This window comes from Lissotriton vulgaris, chromosome 4_1, assembly GCF_964263255.1.
Source record: "Lissotriton vulgaris chromosome 4_1, aLisVul1.2, whole genome shotgun sequence".
Taxonomy (NCBI): Eukaryota; Metazoa; Chordata; class Amphibia; order Caudata; family Salamandridae; genus Lissotriton; species Lissotriton vulgaris.
In genome coordinates this window covers 1,981,366,651-1,981,392,345 of record NC_141691.1, presented here as the reverse complement: position 1 = coordinate 1,981,392,345, position 25,695 = coordinate 1,981,366,651, and positions in this window count along the sequence as shown.

The following is a 25,695-nucleotide window of genomic DNA, read 5'->3' as shown; positions in this document are numbered from 1 at the left end:
GCGTGGCTGCTTCTCACAACATTTATTTTTCATGTGACTACATCTCCCACAATGCATTGCTGTGACTGCCTGTGTACTTGATCTAGCGTGAATGTGGTTACCCTAATCCCTAGGTTGCTGCAGGGGGTGGGTGGGGGAGTTTGGGGTGTGATGGCAAGCATCTTACCTGGTCTGGAAGCTGGTTGGTCGGAGCTGTCTAGCCCAGACACGCCCGCCACACTCTCTGCAGCCAGTGTTCCCTCTACAAGTTCCTCAAGCGGTGTAGATTGTGGTACATTGGAGGTCCCTCCTCCGGTGAGCTGTGACTGCTCCAGCCTGGCTGCCAACTTTCGCTGGCGCAGGTCGTACCAGCGCTTGTGCAGTACCTCCACACTCCTGTGTGTCACTCCCAGGGCATTGACTTTAGCCTGTATGCCTGCCCACATGCGTTGTTTCCTTGTCTTAGGCATCTTGAGTGAGTTCTTTCCAAACAACAAATCGTGGTTTGGCACCATCTCAGTAATGAGTGTTTCCAGTTCAGCTTCTGAGAACTTCATCTTTCTCTTTCTAGAAGTGTCTACTTCCTGCTGCTCCTGCCGGGTTCCAGGCAATTCCTTGTTCCCACTCTCAGCCATGGCTCCTCAGCAGCAATCCTCACTCTCCCACAAACAATACTGTTGCAGCATGGGTAGTCAGTCACTTCCTGGATGGTGATGTCATCAAACTGCATCAAGATTGCGATTGGCTGATTTCTGAAAAATCGCAATTTAGCGATATTTTCCCGTTAAGGAATTGCAAGAATGCGATTTTTCACATTTAAGGAATCGCAATTGTCTTTCTCGCAAATATGTAGCGATTTTATCCGAATTGCGAAATATTTTCAATTATGTTGATATATTCCGATTTGCGATTCAGACTCTGCGATTCTGTAAAAATCGCACATTCCGAATCGCAAATCGGAATCTTCATACATATGGCCCTTAGAATATTTATTTATCACCCCTTTTGGTGCACGGGCCACTCACACAATGAGACCATGCTTAGAACCTGTTCTGAGCAGATCAAGGCTCTGGCTTATTAGACCTTCTGTATGCTGCGCCTGACTGAACATGCGTCCTTAAGTGTATACTGTGTGTTGCAATTCCAGTTTGTGTAAGATTTTTGGTTTTTGTTTATTATAAACTTTTTAAATTTGTCATATAAACAAAACAATTTGTTCAAAGGCTTTGGAGGTAAAGGTAAACAAAGTAAAACATAGAGCTGGCAACAACAGTAGAAATATGTGGTAACATGATGAGATTGCAATATATAAAAGCACTCTGTAAATGTGTGCACCAAGACGCTGTAAATGCGTGCAGCAAGAGCAAGACAACTAAAGGTAAAAAGAAAACAGCAAATGCTGTGCAGCCTGAATAAAGTTATTATTAAAAAGAAGTTCCAATCACCAAAGAGGAGCCGAGTGACGCAAATGAGTAATTGGGACACATAAAACTGAAAAGAGAGATTGCTTCAATTAACAGAAACAAAGCAAAACTAAAGTGACAAGCATTCAGACAAATCACAAATGAAGACGGGATGTAAGCACCTTTTAAGATATATTCAATACAATTGATTTCACAAGCACAGCTCCACAAGCGCTGTGCAGGCGAAACCTAAAAGGCCACTCACCCACTGCTCTCTTGTAAAATCTACATTGTGTGGCTGTGTCTCTCTTGCGCCCATAATAAACAAGCACATTTCTCTGTCGCAGTGAACAGAGGTTGCAGCGATGGACTCATTGCTGATTTAAAGCTTGCATTAAATTATTGCACTGACTTTGAAACCGATTTCTGTAGTAGATAATTACACAATGAGAGGACATTCTAAACATATCTGTACTTGAGAGATATAAGTTTTTGCCATATTTGTCCTTCTTAAAACATGCATAATGGGCGTTCACCTTCTGGAGCGTGTTACATTGGACTTATTTTTTTCTTTTTAAACATGTGGTTATCATCTATTCCTTTTTAAATTTCCATTTCGAATTGTTTTCAATTACACATCTAAAAGCTCTTTCGTTGGTTTTTGGGGTTGGATTTGTTTTACCTAGCAACCTGGTTATAAATACAATCTAATTACATACATGTCAACCCTCCAGGTTTAAACAGGAGACTGCTGATTTCAGTGCTAGTCTCCCGCCTCCGATTCCTGCATGCAAATTCCCAATTCTTTTTCGGACTTCAGTTGACAGGGACTGACTGGTCTGTGTGACTCGGAGTATGCACTGCCAGTAACCTGCTCCTGCAGGTCAGTGCACAACATCATGACTTCTCTGCCTGCCATACCGCTTTCTCTGAGCTCCTGATAGGTTTGAAATTAAAATGAATGTACTTGCATTACTATGTCCAGAGCCAAATTATGCAGCAGGTTGAGTGAATTATTCTGACAGAAAAGGCAATATAGCGACAGGAAGCAGCACATTTTTAATAGTATTACTTCATTATTTTGTACTCTTTTACACGTTAACACTGTCTTGGCATTGGGTGCACCTCATTAGTACCAGTTTAATACCCAAATATAGCAAAAGGCAACAGAAAGGTAACCAGTCAACCTTTGCAAAAGGCCTTTGATTGCATGGCAACACGTGCCACTGCTCTGTTAGTAACTTGTGAAACGTTAGAGCTATTAACACATTTCTTTTTTTGTTAAAATGAGAAGATTATACAGCAGATGATGGATGATGTGGCAAATGCGATAAATCTATATTTATGCAAAAATCGCGACAACCGCATAATGACATAATTCCACTGGTCCTTCTAGTATCAGATCCTGCAGCAGCACACTTGCAAGTCTCATACATAACAATTATCCGATTTAGGCTTCACTAGAAGTCAGTGGGGGAAATACATTCCCCTGACACGATCCATCTAGCGTTGTGCGGCCTGTCACAATTGGTGACTACTCCCACCCATTTAGCTGGGCATATCATGGATGGGGTATTTAGTAATGACTCCCGCCTCCAGACCGGCATCCCCCTTCCCTTATCATGGTCATATCATTTTGCCGTTCCCCTTGATTTCTCTTTCTCCCCTCCTGCCGGCACTCAGCCTGATTACACCAAGTGGGTATTGAGGAGGAACTTTAGGGAAATTAACAACGATTCCCTTACCCCCTTTCTATCCACTTTTAAATCCCGGCCTTCTGAAGATGCTCACACTGCAGCTGTTCATCTTTCTAACACTATAGCGGAGGCTGTTGATTCACTTGCGCCAGCCCAGCAACGCTATTCTGCCAGGAAACGACCTTCGGCCCCCTGGTTCTCGGACTCCCTCAGGATTCTCGGACAAGGATGCAGGAAGCAGGAAAGGCTCTAGAGAAGAATAAACATAAATTTCTTCTCAAAGGCTATAAAGCCTTGGTTCTGACTGAAAAACAGGCGTACTATTCCAAACTAACGTCCTCTCTTAAGTCACTCAGGGATCTGTTTAAGATAGTTGACAATCTTTCCCTTATTCAGACACCTGATCCTATCACAGCCTACCAGGATCTTTGTGATCAGATCTCCACTTTCTTCCATGTGAAGATCTTGGATATCTACACAGACCTGGAAGCCCTCAACTCTAGTTCCCCTCCTCCCACTCCCTCAATCCCTATATCGGAAATCTAACCACCGGCCCCTTCCCATTTCCTCCTTCAGTTTCCCCCTATCACTCTCGAACATCTTAGCACGCTGCTGGAAAAGCTTAAGTCCGGGTCGCCGCTTGACCCCTGTCCTTTAAGAGTTCTTAAAGATGGCAGACAGACCATTCTGCCCCCTTTGATGGATATAATAAATCTGGCCATTTCAGAGGGGGAGTACTCCCTGTCTTGGAAACTGGCCATTGTCAAGCCCTTATTAAAAAAATCCACTCTAGATCCTGGGATATTAAAGAACTTTCGTCCGATCTCCCTTCTTCCCGCCCCTGCTAAACTCCTGGAGACCTATCTCAACTCTCATCTGAGTGCTTTCCTTGACAGCGCCAATGCTTTGGATCCCTCACAACATGGCTTCTGTAGGATTCACAGCACTGAGTCGGCGCTCATAGTGTTTGTTGACAGTATTCGGTCCAAGGTCGACACCGGCCAGACTACTCTGCTTGTGTTATTAGACCTCACGGCGGCCTTCGACACCCTGTCCCCTACTATTCTGGCCAACCGACTCAGTGAGCTGGGAGTCAAGGGCCCTGCACTTAGCCTTTTATCATCTTTCCTTGACCAACAGAAACAGAGGGTTAAGCTGGGCGAGTTTTTGTCAATTCTGGAACTCTCTGCCTATATCTCTGAGATTAGAAACAAACAATCTGCGATTTAGGAAAAAGCTGAAGGCCAGGCATTTTATCCAAGCATTCATTTAGACATGGACTTCTTAACCAGTGACTCCAGAATTGAAACCCAGTGCCCTAGAGACCTGTAGGTGAAGGTGTGCTTTAGAAATTCACAATAACATAACATAAAATGTACTTTTACTACATTATATCAGTCTTACATTCTATATATGTTTGCAATTAACATCTTAATGCAAGATGGGCCTATCTGTGAGCAAAAAAGGAACTTTGGTATGGTAGCTTCACCCTCCCTAATAATAGAAAATACTGCACTCCCACAGTGGAGGCACACACAAGCGAAGCAATTAAACACCAGGAAAGGGATTTCACTCTGATAAAATGAGGTACATCAAATGACTGTTCTCAGAACAAAGCATGTTTTTTTGTGCAACACTCTTTAACAAAAAAGCTTTCCCAGATCTCAAATAAACAATATTCAATGTACATACAAATATATATATATATATATATATATATATATATATATATATATATATATATATATATATATATGTATATGTATATATGTATATATATATATATATATATGTATATATATATATATATATATATATATATATATATATATATATATATATATATATATATATATATATATATATATATATATATATATATATATATGTATATATATATATATATATATATATATATATGTTTGTGTATGACACCCAACTCATCCTCTCTTGGGAGGGTGAGGAATCGATTCCTCTGAAATCTTTCCATGACTGTCTTCTGCCGGATACGGCTGGCTGGCTCCATAACAACTCACTACAGTTTAACACCACCAAAACTGAGGTACTGTTCTGAGATGGAAGTCGGATCTCTCGCCCTTTCCCGGCTAATTTCTGGCCCCAGAATTAATGACAAAAACCCAGCCGGTTACCACTGTTCGCAATTTGGGCGTTATGATGGATAACAGATTGAGTATGGAAGCCCAGGTTGCGAAAACGGTGTCCACCTGCTCTGCCCTCATCCAGTCCCTACGTAAGATCTTACCACTACTTCCCCCACAGGCCCAGGCGTTAATAGTCAGGTGTACTATCCTAAGTCGCCTTGACTATTGTAACGCGTTGTTACTCGAGTCTCCAGGCATGTTGTTAGACAGACTCCAAAGAGTTCAGTCCGCTGCCACTAAACTGGCTCTTGGCTGGTCCAGAAGGTCCTCGGCCACAGCGGCGTTGGCTGAACTTCACTGGCTCCCGCTAAGGCAGCGAGTATCTTTTAAATCGCTTTGCCTTGTTTTCAAAGCCCTGCATGGACTCGGGCCTAGCTCTCTGCAAGCCAAGCTTGCCTGGTATACCCCAACCAGAGCACTTCGTCAGCCACGGCTCGTCTTGTGAGAGTGCCTAGATTTAAGAAGGTTAGGGCCGGGGGCAGATCCCTCGGAGTGGCTGCTGCTAAACTCTGGAATAGTCTGCCCTTGGACATCCGTCAATTGGAAAAACTTCTTCCTTTTAGGAAACGAGTCAAAACCTGGCTGTTTCCGAAGGCTTAACCAGCTGTTCACTTTGCTCTGCACCTTTTCTCGTGCTGCCTTTTTTCGTGAAGCCTTAGCGCCAGAATGCCTGTAGGGTGATAGCTGCGCTATATAAATATTTTAAATAAATAAATAAATAAATATGGGTGTGTGTGTGCAAGCAAATGCAACTGTTAAATGCATGGAATAATATGCAAGCAGATAATATATTGGACATCCACTGCCAGAAATCAGAAAGATAGAATTAGTAGAAATGACAGTGAACTCAGTAAACAGATCAGTTAGGGCCTTGGGCCTCGGGTAAACCATGCTAAAGGGTCTGTTGATGGTGATTTAGAGTTTAAGAGCCCCACTCCCCGGATCCTTGGCAGTGCGCACTCAAACACTCATAGATTCCCCACTCCCCTTACACACCATATGTCGGCCATTTTTTTTACCTGTTCTTCTGAAGTCAGAGGTCCTACTAGTGCGGATACATTCTCTAGACTTTCTAGAAACAAAAATGTCTTTAGTTTAATTTTTTATTCCAACACCTTCCCTACTGTAACGTGGGCTGAAGTTGGAGTAGAAAATTGAACTATTCCACTATCCAGCGCTTACAGCAGTGTAAAAACAGCGTTGTAATGTCACGCGTGGTAATAGCCCACGTTGTAGTGTCATACAACCATAAAGCCAGCTACACTGATCAGCAAATGAAGGCTAAGTGCCTCCCATCCCATGAGGGTCAGTGCCTCCCTTAGGGCGTTCGGGTGTTACTTCACTCATATTTTCACCCCTCTGGCTCCCAAATGAATGTAGTCCTAAACATTTTGAGTATTTGTTATTGTGCCGCAGGCCAGTTGCAGTATGGATACAAGACTTGAGAAGCCAGTGTGGGCCTGAAAGGGTGTGGCTTAGACACCATCAAAGTCAGAGGGGCCCAAGTGTGCATGTCTGGCTAGACAGCTGCTTTTCTCCAGCCAGTCTGACATGCTCTCTAGAGGCCACTCCAAGTCTCCTTCCCTTGTGCATACTGCAGCCCGGGGTGACTCATAGCCCTAGCCACCGGGCTCAGTTCTGAGAGTTGAGGATGTCTGCCCCGGCCAATTTCAAGCACTGCAGTAACAGCAGGAGCAGGGTCTGTGTTGTCTTAGAGATGCAGTAGTAGTTACTTGGGGCCACTGGCGCATTGTGTGTGAGGCAGTGCGGGGTGGAAAGAGGCTGTCTCTCTCGCTCTACCCTTTTTGTGCAGAGACAGACAGGTCGCAGCGTTCATTGCAGGTATGGCAGCAGCATGCATTGATTTTAACCCCTTCGCTGGTGATGATGAGCTCAGATCGTCATCAGCCACGGGTGGCGTGTGCTGATGACGAGCTGAGCTCGTCATGTAACGCGGTATTCTGAAAAAAGCCGCACAGCTCAAAAATCGCCGCAGCAGCGATGCGATTAAAACTGCTTCCACACAGGTAAGTTTCATAATACATATTAGTGGTTAGTTGCCTTTTCAGCCTTCCACCCTCAGTCACGTCTTCCAATCAGTTGCATTGTCTGTGGTTTGAATAGGATATTGTAACAAATAAGTTCCATGCGTTGATGTGATGAAGTAGACGTAGCCGAGTAGTGTCTTTTAAGTTATTTATTAAGTCCATAAGAACAGGGGCAGCAGCCCCACCACAAGCAGCCTACCTGCTGCTCAGCCCATCTTCCAACTGACAACACACACAACAGGCACCCTAGCATTCCACATATGTCCATCACACGAACATTCCATGCAGAACACTCACACTGGCTGAGCAGCTAGAAACCAGATTACAGGGGACATTATACATATAAGAAAAATATACTACAGATATGCGACAGTGTCATTACTTGAATTCCTAGAGTATGATTTAACTGCGTCTTTAACTCACCCCAGTTTTCTAATAGAGAAGCTAATAGCCAAAGAGGAACAAAGAAACGCGCCAGAGAGAGATCGCTAAAGGAAAACATGCCAACAGTGCAGTTAGAAATTACGGTGGCTGTTGCCACAGAAGGAAACGGACCCCAAGGAGTGGAGCCTCCTAGGCCTCCTGTATCAGGGCAACCCCAAATCTCCGTACTCCTCTCCCCAAGCCCCATGTGGCTCTTGCGAACTTGCATTCACACAGCGCTCGGCAACCGGACCGGACCCGAGTCAAAGACTGCTCTTGGAAGCAGCAGAAAGTGTGACCCATTTCCATCTGTGGCTTTAGGACCTTGTCTGATGCTCACCTCTGCTTTGACTCCACAGCCTGAAACCCCAGCGAGGGTCTGCTTCTTCGACATCTTGCCATGGCCCCCGCCGGACAGGTAAGCGCTGCACCCTCACACACTGCCTGGTCACAAACACTTGTTCCAGGGGAAAAAAGAGTGAACACGGAGCCAGTCATTCTCACCAGTCATTCTCTATTGATCTATTACAAACAGAGAGAAGCCAACGACACGATATCGATCACTTTCACTAAATGCCTTTCACTCACAGGGAAGACAGAAATTTTCTGCGCATGATGAATACATGCATGCAAAAGAAAAGAAAAATAAATAAATAAATGTACCCTTTCAGAATCACATAAATGGAACAGAGTCCTTAAAGACACAGGAATGTGCTTACTGAAAGCAAAGGGGCAGATTTACAAGCCCCTCGCACCTCTTTTACGCCGCCTATGTGTCACTTTTGTGACGCAGCGGCGGCGCAAAAGATGCACCATGGGGTATTTACAAAGTGATGCATCTCTCTCCCAGACAGTATCAGTGATGTCATTTGAGATGTCATTAGTGATGTCACTGACCATGTCATGAATGATGTAATATGTGACATCATCAGCAGTGGATTGCGGGTGCGCGAAATATAGTTAGTACAACAACTATATAGGAGCAATTTCAGTGGTTTTGTTTGAGTGAAATGTCCAGCTCAGGGGGTCCTTCTGGGACCCCCTGAGCAGGCCTAGGGGGTCAGTGTGATTCTACCCTGCCCCCTTTTTGAGTTCTAAATGTTTGTTTTTCTGCTTTCCTGTGCCTCAGTCTACCGAGGCACAAAATGGCTGCGTACAATTTCTGTTTTGGAGTGTTTACAGACATTGGCAGCCAATCAGAATGCAGCTCACGCACGCGAAGGTCCGCGCACGGACAATTTTCTCAACAACTACTGGAGGGATTTACACCATTTAATCAAAAGGGCGTACTGCATACCAGTCCCTACCATTTTGCCAAGTTTGGTGTAATTCCGTTCAGCGGTTCGGGCTGTAGCCGTGTCTAATTGTCCTATGGAAAATAACATGGGGAAAACACGTTTTGGGACCCCCCTTTTTTCTCGGCCCCGCTTGACGAATCTATCCGAGACTTTCAGGTAAGAAGCGGAGCAGAACGGGCCATCTTCTTTGAGAAATTTACGAAGATTCGTCCACCGGCGCCAAAGTTATTCTCAATAGAATGTTGCGGATTTCCTATGGAAACTAGGTCCTAACTATATATACCTACTGGCGACTGCCAGTAGGTAATATTTATATATATATATATATATACACACACACATATCATATATATGTTATATTAGTAAGGTATTTAAAAAAAATGAAATTATTCGATCAATTAAAATTAGAAGTTTAATAATCGTGTTTTAACTAGATATATGTTAATATATATGTGTATAAAACTTAAATTGCGCACATTTTTCAATATTAAAGATGGTTTCAACGAGGTAGAACGTGTTACAAGAAGTGCACCAACTACAGTGTTGGAGGCAAGAGACACGAGAGGGCTTCTAACTCTGCAACAATTGGGGAGCCCACGTGAAATCAGTGATGACAATACCAACATGTCCACTCAACAAGAACTAAGAGATACATCCATATATCAAGTTGGAGCAGCTGCCAGCCCATTCAAACCAGCCTCCAATTTCATGCCAACCATGCCAAGAGACGCTATTGATTCTTTTCCCGAAGTAGTCACGGCAGACCTTAAGAGACTTTATCATCAAGTCAAACACCGCAAGAGAATCAAAACAGTAAAAGAATAGAAAAAGAATATTGGGCTTTAATCAATAAATTGAAAAATGATCATCAAATTATCGTGTGCACCACAGACAAGGGAGGCAATATAGTCGTCTGGCCCCAGGCTCAATATGTGGAAGAAGCCAATAGACAGCTTTCAGATACGGTGTGCTACGCCAAAACAAACATACAAGAATATAATTTGTCTAGACATCATTTAAAAAAACTTCTCTACAAATTCAAAAGGGAAGGGCTTATTTCGAGTGAAGAGTTTAAATTTCTTCATGTAGAACATCCTGTATTGCCCAAAGTCTACCTGATTCCTAAAATACATAAGTGTAGATCTCCAGTGCCGGGCAGACCAATCATCTCTGCTATTGACAGTTTGACAGAACATCTGGCACAGTACACTGACTATTTTTTACAGTCTCTTGTCACTAATCTGCCTACCTACATAAGAGATACGGGCCACTTTTTACAAAAGTTAAAAAACATTGCTTGGTCAGAAGACTGTATATTGGTAATATTAGAAGACATCGAAGTCCTCTACACTTGTATAGGCCATAGTAGAGGGCTGGAGGCACTGGATTATTTTCTAAGCACAAGACCAGTGCACTGTTACAACCATAACAAGATGCTCAGTGAATTTGTAAGCTGGTGTTTGCATCACAATTATTTCTTGTTTGTTAAAGACATCTATATACAGAAAAGAGGTGTGGCCATGGGGGCCTGCTTCTCGCCCAGCTACGCGTGTCTCCACGTTGGCTGGTGGGAGAAGCGGGTCCTCATGGAAACACATCAAGCTGTGTTTGCAACAAATGTGGTTATGTGGGTTCGTTTTATAGACGATGTGTTCTTAATTTGGAGAGGTAATGAAGAAAGTGTGAAAGAATTTATCACTACATTAAACAACAATGAGGACAATCTTAGGTTCACACATAATATCAGCAAGACATCTGTGGACTTCTTAGATGTCAGGGTCTTTCACACAGCAGGGCAACTAGCTACCACTCTACACAGAAAAGACGCATCGGGAAATACAACCCTACATGCCACAAGTGCCCACCCTCGCCATGTCATTGATAATATTCCGTATGGCGAACTTCTTCGGGTGAAGAGAGTCTGTAGCACCGATGAGGAGCTTAACACATGCACAGCCCAAGCACTAGACAGATTCAGGGAGCGAGGATATAGAGAGAACATACTTAAGAAAGCGGTCAATAAAATGCAAACAAGAGCAAGGGAAACCCTATTTCAATCAGTAGAGGCAAATGAGGCCCGATAGGAGGTTCGGCTGAATCTCCTATTAGATTTATTACCGCATATAGTGGCCAGGATAGAAAAATCCGGTCTATTCTAAGTAAGAGTTGGCCTATACTCAAAACAGATGCAGTATTATCCCATCATTTACCAGCACGGCCAGATATTACGTTTCGGAGGGGACCCTCCCTTCGTACGCACATCTCTAAACCTTGCCCCGAACTCTCTATGAAAAAAGCTTGGTTCCCACCCCGTTTGGGATTTTACAAATGCAGCAGCTGCAGAGCCTGCAAATTTGGAATCAACACACAACAGTATAATACTCCAATTAGCCCAGGACCATTGCCTATTAAAGGACGTTACGGTTGCAACACAGAGTATGCTGTTTACGTCCTGGCAAGCACTTGTGGTCTGAGGTATGTGGGAAGCACCAGGCTACCAGTGCATGCCAGGATATTGCAGCATATTCGAGCAATCGTTAACAACGATACCTCCTATCCGGTAGCTAGACACTTCAAGAGTGTGCACAACACCAACCTCCAGTGTCTTAGCTATTATGTTCTTACCTCAGTACCCAAACCCAGAAGGGAAGGAAACCGTGATAGGATGCTAAGGCAATTAGAATCCAAGTTGATCTTAGAATTGGATTCTAAGGTACCAAATGGACTGAACACTACGGAAGACCTGTATCATTTTCTATAAATAATAACCAGCAGGCTCCGTAGTTAGATAAAAGCACCAGAACTGTGTTAACAACAGAAAGATTGTGAGTTGTGCTCCAACCCAGTAATATCTAATGATTTATTATTATGACTATTTCTCAGTTGGACACCCAGAACAGACTTGTTTACATTCTCTCTTTTTTTTCTTTTAACTGTTTATAACAGGGATGAATCATGGTTCCTCCTGTGAAAATTCAGTCACTTTATTAAATATTATTTTATGTAGGTCACGTTAATCACCAGAATAGGGGTTGCCATCTATTTTAGATGTCCCCGATTGTTCGGATAGTTGGCTCAAGGAAAATCAAGGATTCGAAATTGCATCTTAATATTTGGCGTTATATTGCACATTTTGCGTTATATTGCACATATGAGTGTCAAGTTTACAACATCACTATTGCACAGTATGTACAGTTATTACTTTTAAACTATGACTTAATGTGTATGGAGATTGATATATGCAGATTTTATTGAAATTTGTTTTATGTCTATTTATATTGTAAATAGGATAGAATAATTTTGATATTGCAATATATTTATTGGCACTCTTTTGCACATGCTAAATAGCGCAAGCACAACGCACTTTATTGCAGTTTCTGTGAATCGATATGTACAACTCAAGCATTTATGCAGATATCAAATGTATGGATGACATCCATAAGACAACAATATATTATTCCAACTTCGAACAAAATATGCCACTCAGAATTTATGTTAAACCTATGGTGTATTGTAAAGTGACCCACTAGTATTTTCTTTATGTTTATTATTTGTGCATCACATGGTGTATTCAAATGTGGTTAAAAAGAGGCCATGATGGGAAATATTTTTTATGTGAGCAAGGGCAACCGCCCGAAACGTGTCATCTGCTAACGCTGCTGTGACCTTTATGGAATAAATTACCTTTTGCCAGCATCTTTGGGATTCGTTGGTCTCCTTCTTTGTGGACTCTCCGAAGCGACTGGTGATTTAGAAGTGACCTATGCTGTTGATATATATATATATATATATATATATATATATATATATATATATATATATATATATATATATATATATATATATATACATATATACATATATATATATATATATGTATAATATATATACATATATATATATATATTATATATATATATATATATATATATATACTAGCAGCCCGCCCCAGCGTTGCCTGGGGCAGAAGGGGGCTGGGGGCAGCATTTCAGGCTTGCGTGCACTCCCGCCCGCCACAACATTGTCTGTGTCCCGGACAATGCCGTGGCGGGCGGAGTCCGGGGCGGGAGTGCATGCAAGCCTGAAACGCTGCCCCCAGACCCTGAGCCTTACCGCAGTTGTTCCGGGCCAACCTCCCGCACCGGCTCCCTCCCGTCCCATGTCCCTGAATCGCTGCCCCCAGACCCTGAGCCTTGCCGACCCTGAGCCTTACCACAGTTGTTCCGGGCCAACCTCCCGCACCGGCTCCCTCCCGTCCCGTGTCCCTGAAATGCGGCCCCCAGACTCTGAGCCTTACCGCAGTTGTTCCGGTCCAACCTCCCGCAATGGCTCCCTCCCGTCCCGTGTCCCAGAGCCTTACCTGAGCCACCGCTCCTCCCCGAGCTCCTCACTTCACCACCGCTCCTCCTTGTCATCACGTACGTTGCGGCCAGTGCTACGTCGTGGCCGGCGCTACTTTCAGGGCACTACTTTTTTTTAAAGTTATATTTTTAAATTTACGTTTTTTAAAATTTTCTATAGCCTATGTCCATCTGCACACCCTGAGGATTACAACAATGTATTGGGTGTGTGGATTGGCGCTATGGTTCCCGAGTTTACCGTGCCAAAAGGTTTGTGTTCTCTCTTTATAATATATATACTAGCAGCCCGCCCCAGCGTTGCCCGGGGCAGAAGGGGGCTGGGGGCAGCATTTGCGGCTTGCGTGCACTAAGGGCTCCCGCCCGTCCCTCTGTGTGCGCACCCGCTCCCGCCCGACCCCCTCCCGCCCCGACTCCAATGTGTCCCTTTACCTTACCTGAGCCTCCGCTGGGGGCAGCATTTGAGGCTTGCGTGCAGTAGGGGCTCCCGCCCGTCCCTCTGTACGCACCTGCTCCCGCCCGACTCCAATGTGTCCCTTTACCTTACCTGAGCTGCCACTCCTCCCCGCGCTCCTAACTTCACCGCCGCTCCATGTCCGCCGCTCCTCCTCGTCATGATGCACCTGAGCCGCCGCTTCTCCCCGCGCTCCTCATTTCACCGCCGCTCCATGTCCGCCGCTCCTCCTCATCATCACGCACGTCGTGGCCAGCGCAGCGTCGCAGCCGGCGCTACTTTCAGGGCACTACTTGTTTTTAAAGTTATATTTTTACATTTACGTTTTTTGTCATCAGTGATGTCATGAGTGATGTCACTGACCATGTCATGAGTGATGTAATATGTAACGTCATCAGCAGTGCATTGCAGATGCGCAAGTTATAGTGAGTCCATCTAACTATAACGTGGGAATTTCAATGGTTTTATGTCAGTGAAATTTCCTGCTAACTATAACTGGTGTCAAACCTATGTTTTTTTCAGTGAATATATATATATATAAACGTATCTGTGTTTCATTTTTTTTAAATACGTTTATTTGATATATTTGTTGCCGTATGTAATAAATCTATTTAATTTTTATTAAATTAATGTTACTATTTAATATTTTTTATACAGGCCTCTTTATTATGTCGGTTGGATTGCACACTGATACATGGTGGAGCACTCTGACCGCCGTAAGGATTACACGGTGTCCCTTTCAGACAGCCTTTCAATGACTTTGGGGGCAGAAAGATGGGACCCCGTCCCTCTGTGGCCTCTGCAATGAGGCCTTGGGAGCACCTGTGGTGCCCCTCCAAATATCTGTACCCCTTGTGCCAGGCACCACGTGGTGCCTGGCACATGGTGCATGAATGTTTGAAACATCCACTTTTCAAATGAGGCTTGTCCTGCTGCCCTTTTCCGGCCACAGCACAATCTGCACTGGAAACATTTATGTTTTCGGCCACCTCATGGGCAGTCGAATCCTAATTTGTCAGATGGTACCGCCGACTACTTGTCGGCCGGTTTCCATTCCGAAGCATTGCCAGTCTGACGTGCGTCCAAATAGCATTGTAATCGGGGCCTTAATGTTTAAATGTATACATATATTAAAAATGCTTTTTAATGTAACAATATAAATGACAATTATACTGGGGCCGATTATGATGCCGGTCATATGCGCGTCTGACCGGTATCGTAGCAGAAGCAGGCCCTGTATTCTTTCCATTGTGGATTGTGCTGCAGCTCACAGAATAAGCAGCACATAAAAATGCATTGCTTAAACATCTCAGCACTGTGTGGCAGGCACCAGGTGATGCCTGCCACATGGTGCAGGGATACGTAGGTGAGCACCACAGGTGCCCCTAGGCCCCATAGCGGAGGCCAGGTGCCCCAAAAGTCACTTTCATGGTAGGTGGAAAGCAAAATTGTAATCCTGATGGCTGAGCCAAGGCTGGTTCTGCTGCCATTTGCAGATACCATTTCCAACTACCACCCTGCTGGGCTCTATGAGCCTGTCGGAAGCGAATTGGTATCCCTCAGACCACCAGTATCAGAATGCGGTGGTCGAACAGAAACCTCTGATGTCAGGCGGAAAGCCCCTGATGAGCTTTCGGCCCGAAATTATAATTAGGCCCATTATTTGTTTGATATGTTTGTACTTACCACAATAGGTATAGGGTGAAAATATTTTTGACAAGTATATTGTGGTCACAATATTTTGGTATGGTGATATTTTCATAGGTCATATTTTGTTAGTGAACTCTCAATTCCTTTAGTCAGTCTAACATGTTTTTGCTCCACAGAAGGACTAACTGCGATAAACGAAGCCCGCACTTTAATTCAGGCTTTGTTAAGATGTATTGTGCATGAATAAGTACCTTTCTTGACTTAACCACATGTCCGCTTTTGGGGCCAGTCTAGATGCACTGTGCACAGAAATATGCCTCTGACTAGATCACGTGTTCTTTAAAGGTGTCGGTTTTGTTGCCCATTCAGGGGCAAACATAGCACTTAGGATTTTTTTTACCTATTTACATTTTGCACCTTATATTTATGTATTATTAAAAATGCACAGGGATTTTTTAAAATAATTTCTTACACAGTTTTGTGATCTCCAAATTGGGCAGGTTTTAGGCCTTTTATTAGGCCACCATAAGTACTCACGTTGGAGTTTATATGTAAATGTGCATTTGTGGTGTTCATTGTAATGATGTTAAATAATCGCACAATAAAAAATCTATCTATCTTTGTATCTATCTATCTATCTATCTATCTATCTATCTATCTATCTATCTATCTATCTATCTGTCTATCTATCTATCTATCTGTCTATCTATCTATCTATCTATCTATCTATCTATCTATCTATCTATCTATCTATCTATCTATCTATCTATCTATCTATCTATCTATCTCACACTACTACAAGAACCAGAATATTTTACAAGATATTTTACATTATTTGCTCCTTCCTCATCTGCAGTTTGGCAATGCAGGCTACACGCCTATCTAAACAAATGGTAAAATGTTACTGCTGCTCCATAATCGTCAATGGAGCTGTCAACATTATATTCTTTAACTTCTGTTATGTGTCTTGCATTAATATTTTTTCCATGAGAAGCTGGAGTAGACAAAAAAAGCAGTAATACTATTTACAAGCTCTAAATTATTATTATTATTATTATTATTATTATTATTATTATTATTATTATTATTATATTTAAGTTTATAAAGTGCTCAGCTACCGTAGGTTTACCAGCGCTAAAACCAAATGAGAGGGGAAAGTCAGAAGGAAGCTGTTACATATTGAATAACCAGGTTTTTACCTGTCTCCGAAACCTAAGGTAGCTGGGTTCAGTTCGTAACTGGAGGGGAAGGGAATTCCAGAGTGTGGGGGCCAGCCAGGCGAAAGAGCAGCCACCCATTCTGGATATTTTGATTCTGGGAACCGAGAATAAGTGCTGATTAGATGCGGAGGGGACAGTAGTGCTCTACCAAGGAATTAAGATTGGGTGGGGCCAGGCCAGTATTTATTCTGTGCATGATGCAGAGGGCCTTAAATTTTGTGCGGCTTTCAATGCGAAGCCAGTGCAGAGTGCGTAGGGAATTGGAGGTAGGGGATGTATTGGTTTGATTTTCAAGGCTTTATTCAAGGAATATACTCATAAAAGCACAAACATACATTTAAAATACATAATAATAAAATTTTCCTTGTTTATAAAGACTATTTAAAACATTTGTACATACAGGAGCAATAAAAGAAATTATTTAGTATACATTTGCACATTTGCACAAATATCCCTTGATACCCTAATTATGTTACATTGGAAGAGATTGTCCTCCGTCTAATAGACCAAGCCAACCCCAGATACTTTGCTGTTCCTAAAATGATAGGCATATCAGTGGTGGTACAAATGATTCGTAGTGCCTCAACACCCCTGGATGTCCCTAGGTTTCTGCAGACAGGAGTTAGCCAAACTCTTCTCTGGGTGGCATAAGCTTTGCACACGAATAAAAAGTGACCTTTGCTTTCCTTAATTGCACCACAAACCGGGCAGGACGAGGTAGTTACACTCCTCCACCTACCCGTCAATGATCTCAGAGGGAGGGCACCTGATCTCAACTGGAAGAAAAGCTTCCTATCCTCTGGGTTTGTAATACTGTCCCAATATAGTTCCAGTATAGGACACAGTTTGATTTCCAGGAAGCGCCCCGCCATTGTATCTGACCTCGATCTACTCCAAAGTTTACCATCTATCCAATCCCAATATACACTTTTGATTGTATTTTTACTTGGAAAGGGTTCTCCAGATGAATTGTCCCATAGTTTAGAGAGTCCGAGGTCCCCTAAAGCCGCTCTAAGATTTTTTAACCACACTATTTTGTGGAAGATGTCAGCTTTGATTATGGCAAGGATCCCCTCTGCGTAGTGCCTTATCTCCGGGGTAGTCCAGAGGCGTCTCCAGTAAAGGATCGGGCGCAATCGCGCTCGATCACTAACTGATCTTCTCCCTAGATCAAGACCAAGCGGGATCAGTGGTGTACTCTGGGGGAGACCTGTGATTCCCCTTAGGAACCTATTCTCCGATATCTGTAGAGGGAGAAGGCTATCAAAGCCCCACAACTCTGCCCCATATAGAGCAGACCCAATAGCCTTAGCGTCATATACTGCTAGGACTGGTTTTATGGGCTTTGATTTTGACTTTTTGTGTTCCACCAGGAGTACCCCCGAAATCTGTTGGTGCCTCAATACCGCCATTTCAACATGCTGGGACCATTTTAGATTACTTGCTATCTGTACCCCTAGATATGTAAATACAGAAACAGCCTCTAACTCAAAGTTATTCAAAAGTATTTTGGGCCGGGGACTACGCTTAGATGAGAAGGCCATCAGCTTGGTCTTACCCACGTTAACTTCCAGGCCATGTTCCCCACAGAAGAGATCAAAGATGTTTAGGGCTCGCTGCAAGCCTGCTCGTGTTTTAGATAAAACCAGCATATCATCGGCGAACATCAGGATCGGAACCCTGGCGCCCGCCAACGAAGGTGCGTCGACACTGGCATCCAGCATCCTAGCCACAATTCCGTTAATAAAAAGGGAAAAAAGCAGGTGGGCCATAGCACACCCCTGTCGTACTCCGCGTCCAATTGGGAAATCGGCAGATGATTCGCCATTCGTGCCCCACTGGACTTTGGCGAAGTTACATTCATGTAGCCTCATTATCAGGGTGAGCAACTCAGCGGGAAGGCCTATATCACTCAGGACTGCCCAGAGCTTTCTCCTTGGGACCAGGTCGAAGGCAGCCCGCAAGTCAACAAAAGCGACATACAGGCTGCCCTCACCAAGCACCACCGTCCCCCACTGCAGCAGAGCAAAACAAAACCTGATCGGCGGTGCTTGTTGCCCGCCGGAATCCAGCCTAATATGGGGACAGGGCATTTTCCTCATCTACCCAGTCCATTAGCCTGTTTACCACCATTCTCCCCCACCACTTTTTGGATAGTGGCAATCAAGCTTATCGGCCTATAATTGGCCTGAAGGGACCGATCTCCTTTTTTATATATGGGTATAATGGTTGCTCCCTTCCATAATTCCGGGACTACTGTTCCATTTGCAATTGCATTTCCTAGGAGAAATATATACCTAGCCCACCTCGCCTTGTCATTTATAAAAACATCAGAGGGTATCCCGTCTAAACCCGGGGCCCTTCCCCCTTTGGCAGCGCCTATTGCAGCTTCAGTTTCTTTGATGGAAAATAAATTCCCTGTAGGGAATACAGCTGAAACTACCTTCACGTCATTAAACTCCGTTGACTCAGCGTACTGCGGTTCAAAATAATCCACCCAGGCACCCTCTGCGACATTGTTATCAGGTTTGTTTGGAAGTCCTCCTCAACCCCACTTGACAATATTCCAGAACAACCTGGAATCCTTCGCCCCTGCGGCCTCCTTTAGCTCAGCCCAGTGGTTTTCATCCCATGTTTTTTTGCCAGTAATACACAAGCCTTATAGTGCTTCCTGGCCTCACCAATCGCTACCTTATCCCTATTCCTAATTGCACATCCCAAGCTTACCCTGGCTTCCCTGCACTGGTGGTTATACCAACTAGCTGGTTTAGGTGGTTTTTTCCTGTTTGTATTACTGGACCTCAAAAAATGCGGTTTTAGAGTGGAAAAGAGCTTGTTATGTATGTCTGTTATTTCCCTTGAGCCTGGGGTTACAGGATTTGCAGCCTCCATAGCAGCAATTGCAGTATCTACTTCAGAACTTATAAAGTTCATAGCCTCTGCATTCGCTAGTACCCTCAGCCAGTTAAGTCTGCACATGTCATTGGCCATAGTAGGCATTAGGCCATTACTTAATTGGGGGTTCCCTGGTGTGGCCATCTACCAATCATGAGACACACAGAGGGGATTATGGTCACTTTCTATTCTACCCTCAATTTTCATGTCACATACCAACTGCCACAAGTTAAGGCTGCAAAGGACATAATCTATCCGACTTTGACCATGACCATTGTCGAATGTACAAGCACCTTCCCTGTCGCCCTTCGTCCTACCATTTAGGGCTCTCAAACCATGTTCCAAGCAGATGGCATTCAGTTGTAATATATCTTTCGTCCATCGCTTGACAGGAACCAGATGTAAAGTTGGAACACCCCACTGTGTATCTTCTTCATGCCCTAGGGGATCGTCCGAACTATCCAATGGTTCAAAGGTCCTATTTAGGTCACCAGCTACTACAACTTTGTTACCCAAAGACTGAGATTCCAGGGAAGTGGACAGTGCCTCTAAAATGGGAGAGCTCCCAATGGTACTACCCCTGGCATAAAGGTTATACAAATCTATCCCTCCACGCTTTTCTGAGGTTATTCTTAACATTTGGATGTCTTTACAACCCAGATCCACCACTTTGATTGTCAACTGAAGGCATTGCCTAACCCAAATAGTCAGGCCTCCCATCGGTCGGCCCCTAGAACCTCTAATGGCTGGAATTGAAAATTTTAAATAACCAGGAAGAAATATAGGGTCGCAAGCCAACGTCTCCTGGAATAAACAGAGATCGAAACCATTAATGAAATCAATCCAATTTTGGGACGTCAACTTACTGTTCAGCCCGCGATGTTCCATGAAAGGAGCCTCCAGGGGCTGTCCATAGATAACTCTCCTGTACAGGATACCCTAGTTCCTTTTCGCCCACCCCCCCTCCCTCGGGTGGTATCCTCCATGCTATGATCAACCTCCTGGGTGTCCACGGTACTTAATATAATTGATACCTCTCTTATGCAGTCCCCGGAAGTAGGAATACACTCCCCACAAGTTTCGTCCAAAATCATAGTCTCCCCACAAGTTCTCATTTCATTTGATACCACATTTTTGGACAAAACAGTAAACACAGGTTTCCCACATATCTCCCTACGGGACATACTTTCCCTGTTGTTCTGGCAGTAATCGGAACTTGGTCAATAGCTCCACCCTAGTTCATTCGTTACTTCAAACTGATTATACATTAATCCGTTATGGAAGTTGCCCCGTTGAAAGGGTACAGTAAAAGGTGGAAACCCTTGGGAGGGGAAATTATTAAAACAACCTGGTTCACTGATCATTCCAAATTGTATACCTGTTGGTCATGGGTAAAAAAATGTAAGATCAACAACACCAATTCCACCACTACTTGGGCCCCAATTTTGCTTCGTAATCAAACGTGCCACCCTAGGATCTTGAAAGTTAACAACTATACACTCCCCCCCCAGGTTCTTAGGAGTGCAACCTATCCAATCTGTTCTTCTCACTCCAATAATCAGCCCGTCCACTTCCCCGGGCAATGGTCTATTTGCCTTCAACCAGTGCATTACCTTGTTCTTTAGCATCTGGAAGGATTCTCTTTGCCCGGCCAACTGAGGTGGTACATTAGTGAGGACAACCACAAAGGGGTAAGAGTCCGGGGTGAGATTCATTGGAGGTATCCTACGTGGAGCTCTCACCGGGAGGTTAATAGGCCGGCTTATATCAGGAGCAGCAGGACATGTTGTTGAGATGCTTGGTAGTGGCTGGGAACAACTCAATGCAGTGTTTTTGATATTGGAACTGTCTTTGTTACCCCTAACTGGGATCGAGAACAGGGTTTTAAGCTACTTGGTAAAGGCTGCGAACCATTAAAGACAGGATTACCATTTTTAGAACTCTCCTTGTTACCCATAGCCATGGTATCAGGCAGCTTGGTTTGTTTGCTAGTATTAATACTTGGGCGGTCCAACAAAACTGAGTTAGTCTTAGGGGTTTGGCCCTTCGACTGAGGCTTGCTAGCAATGCTAATTATAGGCGGAGAGGGCACTACAATGGACACACCATTGGCCTGGACATTTGGTTTCAAAGAGTTGGTACTTCCCCCAGTCCTGGGATGGGACTTGATTAGGGCTTTGGTAGAAAAGAAGTTATCTAGGGTTGCCTGCTCAAAATGATCTAATCGATCAGCTAGTTTTTTAACTTGTTCCTCGATAGGGTTCAGGAGAGACCTCATCAACCTTTCCAACTCGAGAAGCAGAACTGGAGCGGAAGATAATGTCTCAGCCAATCCCATCGCCGAAGGGACATTCGTATTAGATGCAGGACTAACCGAAACAACTCCATCCCTTGTAGGGTCTTCCCCACCAAGGGCAGCCCCAATAGGCTCACTAGAAGGGCGCAGGGCTACTCCAACCTTCCGTATTTTTTTCGGGTGTTTGAAAGAGAACACTTCTTCGGGGCAGCACTTCTTTTCCTTTTAATACTTGGTTTAGTTTTATCAATGTGAGCCAACACACTTAACTGGGCGGTAGTCACCTGCCCTAGAAATAAACCAGTTGTTATTAAGGGCGAGGTGGGGATAAAATGGGCACACTCGCTTGGGCAGTAATCACCTGCACTGTAGATGAACTGGTTGTTAATGTGTGCGAGGTGGGTGAAAAAATAGGCTCAATGGTTCCACAGACGAGCCAGCCAACAGCTCTGGTGAAGGGGGAAAGGCATAAGACGTTTCCAATACAACTGGCAGGGTTGAAGATGACAAGGGAGGAACCAATGCCAATGCAGGGAAACCTTGGGGTGGCCTTTTCTCTAAGGGAATTTTAAGGAGTTCAATGGATAACCTACGCTCGGTGCGCCTCTCGGCCAAAGCTATTTCTTTGTCAATATCTTGGGTTGCCCGACTGAAATATTTGTCTAAAGGGCCCAGGATAACTGGCCCCGCCTCGGCCTGAGTGGGGATCAGAGCAGTTGGGTTTGAGTTCAAAGACATACTTCACAGTCAAGAAACTTTAGGATTAACAATAATACATATGCAAACACCAGGTATTTCCTGATAACCGACTATATCATGTAAAATAAAGGCACAATGTTAGAGGGTAGGCCCAGCCTGGCCTCCTTCGGCCCCTGACGGCCACAGACGGTCCCGCCCTTGTCCCGGGCTTTTCCCGGAACGCTCCCGCGCGCTCCCGCGCAGCGGAAGTTAACACCACTATTATAGGTTAGGTGTGACGCACAGGGGTGGGGCTAACAGGGAGAGCGGGCCAGGTGAACTAAATTGGCCAGGCAGGGACTCCTGGGATATGTAGTCCCTGCAGAACGCTCGCAGCCCTGAGCAGATGCCCCAACACTCCTCTGTCAGCACAGCAGCTCCACAGATTCCCCGGCGGCTTACCCTGCGAAGCGGGACCCGCGAAGCAGGTCCGGCGAGCAGTGGTGTAGAAGCAGGTCAGCAGCCCAGAAGCAGGAGTCCAAGAGCAAAGGTCCCAGCAGCACGAAGTCCAATCCAGCAAAGGGTCCCACAGGTGAGAGGCAGGGAGTCTCTTTTACACGATCTGTGCACAGGGGGCGGGGCTAACAGGGAAAGCGGGCCAGGTGATCTAAATTGGCCAGGAAGGGACTCCTGGGAGATGTAGTCCCTGCAGAACGCTCGCAGCCCTGAGCAGATGCCCCAACACTCCTCTGTCAGCACAGCAGCTCCACAGATTCCCCGGCGGCTTCCCCTGCAAAGCGGGACCCGCGATGCGGGTCCGGCGAGCAGTGGTGTAGAAGCAGGTCAGCAGCCCAGAACCAGGAGTCCAAGAGCAAAGGTCCCAGTAGCACGAAGTCCAATCCAGCAAAGGGTTGTATTGGGTAATTTACAGAGAAGTCGCGCTGCCATATTCTGGACAGTCTGTAATTTACGAATCACCTCTTTGCAGGCTCCCAGGAGAAGGATGTTCCCGTAGTCCAGTCTAGAGGTGATTAGAGCCTGGACCACGGTTTTCTGAGTATCCTGGGGGAGCATCCAGATGATCTTACACAACCACTTAATGATAGTAATGCAAGTGGAGGAAGTTTTAACCACGTGGTTCTTCATAGATAACTGGTCGTCAAAAATGACGCCGAGGTTGCGTGCTGTTTTAGATGGGGTGGGTAGAGTGCCCATTTGAGAGGGCCAGTGTTGGGGTCCCCATAAGGTGGTGTTATGGCCAAACAGAAGAAGTTTTGTTTTCCCCCCGTTCATGTCCCGTGTGTGTTTCCTGTGCCATCCATGTATTTGTGTTCTAACACTAGCAGCAAAGTATATTTCGTCTATGTAACATTTTATTTCCTCTCTATTACAGATAAGGATTGTTATCTTGGTTAATTACTTGAATGAATTATTTTAATTATTCTTTTAGGTGCTTATGTTGTCCCACTCCCAATGCTTGTTGTTAATTGCTAAATTAAGCATAGTTGTGGTGAAAATGTTAAATAATAGGTTGAGAGTGAAACTATATTGGGATGACTGATATGCATGACGTAAAGCTCCAAATTATAAACACGCCTATAGTTAAGCCTGTAATTTACAATGTTCATTTAGGACTACTAATTGAATAGCAAGCTTGGTTTACGTATTCAAATAGCTATTGCAGTCATTGTTAGAAATGAAGAAAGAAAACAGAGGGTTTTAAATCCATGGTTAACAAAGGCAGCACACCGTATAAGGGAAATCCAGAGGAGATTCATTGTTACTACCAGGAAGACAAGATCCTAGACTTCCCAGACATTGAATTTGAAAGGCAACCACATGGCCCAGCATGATGATGACTTGAGGAAACTATCTGCATTTCAGGATGCTGAGCCAAAACGAAGGCTTCTAATTGGACACATCCATAAGAGGGCCTAGGACGTGCCAGGGGGTCATGCTTCTCTGTCCTCTGGGTGCCACCCATGGATAATAAACCTACCTAACAGCTGGAGTCAGGCACCTCTGCCCTTCAAGCATTAGTGGAAAGGAAGGTACCCTGACAAGGTAGCTCAACTGAATCTTTACTTTGTGGAAAAGGTATTACCATTTCCTTAGAGTAACTTGAGTGTTTTTCCCTTTAAAGGTATGCTGTGCATACCAGTAGCTGGGAATGTGTGTCCGTGGTCTCAGGTTAATACAGTTGGAAAGATCTGCTTGCAATTCAACCCCAAACAATGATGCTTCATTGAGTACCAACCACTCAATCATCCCCATGTCCACAAAATCTAACGTGTCAGGTGAGCAGCTGTTAAATGTATGAAGGTGTCTGAATGATTTTCACAGGTCTCTTGATTTGTTTCTGATTTAGCCTGGTACAAGCTGGTATACAAAAACATCTCAGAACTACAAGCTTTGCCCGTGGCTCCCTTACTGCTATTTTGGAGAATTGGGATACATTTATATTAGGTGTTATGGTATAGAGGTTTTGACGTAATCTGTGCAGTATTGTCTCAGACATACAGTAAGTGAGCTAATTTGCTTGTTTGTCAATGATACTGGGCAAAGCTGGACAATGGGCACATGCCCCATAGTAACTAAGTTGCATTGCGAAACATCAATGTTTGAGTTGTACAGGCCTTAATTCCTTGTTTTATATTTTGAAAAAAGACATGCACGAACACATTACCCGGTTGTGACGACCACTGGGATGTTTTGGTTTGCTTATAACTTTGGTGGCACTTGATGAATCTTATGAATCTTCTCTAAACTTTCCAAACAAAGTCTCATCCACCTCAGCTCCTTTCTGGAAAGTTTAGGATGATCCGTCAAGTGGGGCAGAGAAAAAGAGAGGATTCCAAAAAGTGTTTTCCCCCTGAATTTTTTCTGTATGAAAATTGAAAAGCTATACCACAAATTCGGATGAATAAAATTACACCATATTTGGCAGAAAGCAAGATTCTGGCCCAGAAAGCATACTTATAGGGGCCCGATGTAGGTAGCCCTTTACCGATCGGAATTTGCCGAAAATACCGATTTTCGGCCGTTTCCGATCGGTAAAGGGCTATCGAGATGTAGGGGCACATTTTCGGTAATTTTACCGAATCGTTATCATTACCGAATCGGTAAATTTACCG